We start from the raw sequence: 5,616 nt of genomic DNA, 5'->3' as shown, positions 1-5,616 counted from the left end.
TGGTGAAAATACTGAAAGGTGGTGTCATAACGTGGTAGAGGACACTGGATGGCGGTGTCATAACGTTGTAGAGGACACTGTATGGGGGTGTCATAACGTTGTAGAGGACACTTTATGCGAACCGGAATCAATGTCGGGACAGTTTATAGAGTCTTGTCGGACCCTTGAAAAAGCTAACCGGAATCAAATGTCGGGACAGTTTATAGGGTCATGTCGGACCGTTGTAAAAGTTGCACTCTCAAAAGGTGTGCCCAATCTTTCAAAAAACGTGCCATCAAAAGGCGTGCCCAATCCATAAAAAGGCGTGCCATCAAAAGGCGTGCCCAATCTATAAAAAGACGTGCCATCAAAAGGCACGCCAGACACGCGGCGATGCACGTGATCGACAGTGCGCGTGTCGGCCTCTTCGTCATGTGCTATATAAATGAAGGCGGAGGCTGAGAGAACATGTGGAAATCAAACCAGTCTGAAACCTCTGAAAAACGCTTCGTGGGCTGAGAGAGATACACTGGTAACACTCTGTAAACACTCTGTAACCATCCCATCTCTGAAACACTCAGCAACCATAACATGGCCTCTTCTTCCCGTCCAGCTACCCAGAACATGGCCTCCTCGTCCCGTGGTCTGCTCACGCTCTTTCCAGAACTGAACGAGTCCACAAGAGAAATAACTGGTACGGTGGCCAGTGAACCTCAATCAAACACCTCTGGGTTTGCTCCGTTGAACTTTCCGATGCGGTCGGTGGAGCAAAAAATGGCGGTGCAAACTGATATTGAGGCCAATCAGTATACTCTGAAGGCATGTGTGGAAAGCATGACGGCGGTCACAAACTTGTCGAACCGGCTGCAGAGTAGGACAAATGAGGTGCAGCATGTAAATGCCCAACTGGCTCTGCTCCAACGCATGTATAAGGATGCGCGAGCAGAGATAAGTGTGCTGAAAGCGGAAAACAAGGAGCTGAAGCGGAAGGCCACCGTAATGTTCCGATTTGGAGGGCCGCCATATGCTGCAGTGGAGGAGCAGGGAGTAGTGATCGTGCCCAGTGGAGTGGGAAACACGGAGGTAGCACCGTCAAGGGCCTCTCAAGACGGAGGCAAGAAGAAGAGACCTGCAGTAGAGTAGAGAAGAAAAATCCCACTGTTCCGATATGTGTTGGTTTTGTTTGTTTGTTTGTTTGTTTGTTTTTTTTTTTTTTTTTTTTTTTGTGTGGGAAAATTGTGATCGGGGTGAGGCCTGATATGAATAAAATGAGTTTGTGTGCAGTTCGTCTTCTTCGTCTTCTTCTTTTTTTTTTTTTTTTTAATAAATAAATAAATAAAATAAAATAAAAGAAAGAAAGTGGAGCAACGTGGATGAGGTGCAAAAGGGATGATAATGTTTTGTGGGCGGTGGAAAAAGTAAAGTGAGAGAGAGAGAGTGTTGGGCTGTGTGGGTGGAAAATAAAGAAACGAATCAGACAGCCTGTATAACATTAGCAGACAGCCTGTGTTGTTGACCACTGTATAACATTGGCAGCCTTTGAATGACTATGAAGAGCTAGACAGCCTGTGAACGACGGCGTTGCATGATACGCACAACAAATCCTATCTGTCTAGCATAATCCATATAAAATTTTCTGGAAGCATCTTCAGAATCGTATTCCATGCCCACATATGGGTCTAAAACTTCACCTCTGCCAACACTAATGTTTCCTTCAGCAGCAATGTCAACTGCCCCTTCTCCCTCGTCCAACTCCATGATTTAAGTCGCCGGAGAAGAAGAAGAACCAGTTATTGAGTGACTTGGCCCATCACCAGGGAAGGAAACTTTTCGCCGGAAATCTTATCGTCGGATTGAGGCGCCGAGGAGAGAGAGAGAATCCCGAGGAGTAACAGAGAAGAACCAGTACACATGGAATGAATCACTTGGCCGTGGAACTGAAATCAGATTGTATCTCAGAGAAGAAGCTGGAGAATATCTGGAGGAGAGCAAACTAAAGGAATTGGTGAAGAGGTATTCTGAGTTCAAAAACTCCCGCGGGCAGCGAAGGCAAGGTTGCCGGCCGGCTGCCCGCCGGAAAGAAAGGAGTATAGGCCTAAATCTTATGGCTCTGATACCATGTAAAAATATATGTATTATTGATTGATTGATTGTTTGATGTGTGTAAATTACAGATGGTGAGGTACTCATTATATAGGAGAGGATTGGGGAGTAGGTGAGTGTGTGTGGTAGGTGAGTTGAGTGGAGGTGGTAGGTGATGATATATTTTAACAGAGTTAAAATATCATGGTCCCAAGCATAACCAGCATGAGCTTGACCTTGCTGCAGGGCCAATATCAATTGTTGAATGTCAGCATCTTCACTCCAACTGAGCTTAACTTCAGCCAACCAACTGGCAGAGATACAAGATAAAGCATGAATCATAGCTATTGAATCAGCCGTATTGACCAACTCTTCTTTCCTGGACAAAGCATCAGCAGCTTGGTTATCTTTCCCACATTTGTATGTGATAGTGTAGTCAAAACCCAATAGTTTGGTCACCCATTTTTGCTGGAAAGGAGTTCCCACTCTCTACTCCAAAAGATATTTCAGGCTTTGGTGGTCAGTCCTAATAAGGAAATGCCTACCTAGAAGGTAATGCCGCCATTTGAGGACTGCCAACACTACTGCCATTAATTCTTTTTCGTAGGTAGATAGAGCTTGGTCTCTTGCTGAAATGCCCTTACTCCAATAGGCAATGGGATGTCCATCTTGCATAAGCACAGCCCCAAGGCCTGTGCCAGAGGCATCTGACTCTAAAACAAAGGCCTTACTATAATCAGGTAAGGCAAGGACTGGTGTTGAAAGTAGGGCAGCTTTGAGTTGAAGAAAAGCTGTTGTAGCTGTAGAGGACCAGACAAAGGAATCTTTCTTGAGCAAACAATGAAGTGGAGAGCAAATTCGACCATAATGCTGGATAAATCTTCTGTAATAATCAGTATTTTCAGTCTCGATATTAGCTCTTTTGGCCACTGCTGGACTTAGAAAATTATGTGTACTCCCTGAATCAATCAAGATGATGATGAGGTGTTTTTTAACATTACCTCTAACCCTCATTGTTCTATAAGAGAGTGTACCAGTTAAAGCATTCAAAGAAATCTGCAATTCCTCCCCAGATAACTGATCCTCATCTTCTCGTTTATCTTCATCAAGAACTGGTAGTTGATCATCTTCCTCCCCATCTTCTCCTCCTTCCATAACATACAATTGTTTTGTTTTACACACATGCCCTTTAGTATATCTCTCATTGCACTTAAAACATAACCCTTTGGCCTTCTTTTCCTCCAATTCCTTAGATAACTCCTTTCGAACATATCCCCCATTACCCACTTGTGACCTGTTTACAGAAAAAGGAGGGATGCCTTCTGATTTGGTTCCCAACCTAGTCTTCTTGGTAATGGCTTCAATACTTGTTTCTTGAAGTTTTGCCAACCCAATAGCCTGAGTGATAGAGGTTGGTTTAAACATTAATACCCCTGGTTGAATTTCATCCTTAAGACCACTTATGAAACAACTAATAAAGAAAGTTTCAGGGAGGTTTTGAGTTTTGTTCGCCAAAACCTCAAATTGTTCTTGGTAAGCTCTCACAGTAGTGGTCTGCTTTAATTTGGTTAGGTTACCCATTGCATCTTCATATGAATTTGGACCAAATCTTGATAGAAGTCCTTGTGTAAACAAATCCCAAGTAATATGATGATGGCATCTTTCAAACCATTGAAACCACTGCAAAGACGAGTCCTCCAAATGAAGAGATGCCAATTTCACTTTATCAAGATTGTCAACAGTATTGTACTCAAAAAATCTTTCACATTTATAAAGCCAACCAGTTGGATTATCACCATAGAAACGAGGAAATTCAATCTTCGCAAATCGTTGATGAGATTGGTAGTCTATCCTTTCCCCACGAGCTTGAAAATCCCCACGGGCTTGAACCCTTACTGGAGAAACCCCTGACTGTTCTTGGCGGAGCATTCTAGAATTGTCACTCCGATCTACATGCTGTTTCCCATAAATGTGTCCTGCCATTTGATCATACTTCATACTCATGGCAGCAATCAATTCCTTGATATCCCCCAAATCTTTGAGAGAACTCCTGATTTCCCCGATTTCCTTCGCATTTCTCTCATTACCCTCCTTTAATGAGCGTAATGTCTCCTCAATGTTTTTAGCTTCCTGGGCTGCTCTAGTTCCGTCGGAGCAGAGGATTAACAGGCCAAGAACCTGGGGCTCTGATACCAATGTAGTAGCTAGGGAAGAAGAAGCAAAGGCTTAAGGAAGAAAGCACAAAATCTGTATTATTTTTCAGAATTTTACATACCCCCCATATGGGAGTTCCTCAATTATTTATAACTACTTCTTTGCCTCACCCTTCTAACTGCCTAACTAATTCACAACTGATGTAACTGACTAACTAATTCACAACTGATGTAACTGACTGACTAACTAATCTCTCAACCACTAGCTAACTAACTTCCTTCAATTGACCCATAATCCAGAATAATCCAGAACCTTCTTGACAGAACATAGACTTGAATAGAATCCAGTGAGCAGATAATTTGGAAAGAAAGGAAAATGAGCAAAGAATCGTACGGTGGGCAGCAACAGATGTATCAGATGGGATCCACATTAGAGTCCCTGCAACCACAAAAATGGTAAAATTATAGTTATTGTTTATGAACAATTTTGTCGTCTTAGGAAAAAAAAAAAAAGAAGAGAGAATCTTGAAACATAAGATGATAAGTCCATGAACCAACAGAAAAGAAAGCTATGCAGAGTTGGATTAGCATTTGGGAAGGTGTCCCTACCTTTATGCAGCTGTAGGAGATGCTTTATGAATGATTTCCAAGATTGTATGGCTGAGAAGAAATAAATACATATATCTATCAAAAGCAATATTAAATCGGCACATATTGTGATGCTCATCTATCCATTCTCAACAAATGAGTTAAAACCTGGAACAGGAAAAGGGAATTTGCCTATGGAATGACTGTAACAAATCCAAGGCCAACCTAGGTAAAATGCAATAACAGAGGATCTTAAAGCCATCATCAAAATTCAACCTATAATCTACATCCATTGGAACTTTCAATTTCTCCACAGATATTCCACATGATTTATTAAGTCATCAATGACAAATAAGAACACGAAAGACCCATATGGCAAATCAGGATTTTCATTGAGGATGCAGGGTGACTTCTACTAATCATGTGCAAAAAACTGTCCCACAAATTTAAGTTATTTTTTTCCTTTTTTTTGCCACCCTAAGATACGAGAATTTTGACACCAAGGGAGATAAAAATAGACAGACAATGATATTTTTTGAGAGAAAAAGAGAACATGAGATAGTGCAAAAGAGGCCAAAGAAATGGGAGAAAGTGCAAAGGAATAAGGAAAAGGGGAATGCACTACAACCACATGGGCAACCCTTTTTGGCAAGTGGCAAACCAACCACCAGTCAAGCCTGATTTGCTTCACTGTATCTTTGTCATCCTCCCCAGCACTCACTGATACTCTCTCTCTCTCTCTCTCTCTCTCTCTCTCCCCCCCCCCCCCCCCCCCCCCGGCTCTGGTTTCGACTACTGTATCACTGACACATTC

The sequence above is a fragment of the Camellia sinensis genome, chromosome 9, assembly GCF_055761805.1.
Source record: "Camellia sinensis isolate YWXY chromosome 9, ASM5576180v1, whole genome shotgun sequence".
In the NCBI taxonomy this organism is placed as follows: domain Eukaryota; kingdom Viridiplantae; phylum Streptophyta; class Magnoliopsida; order Ericales; family Theaceae; genus Camellia; species Camellia sinensis.
The sequence above is the reverse complement of the archived record's forward strand: the minus strand, read 5'-3'. Positions refer to the sequence as shown.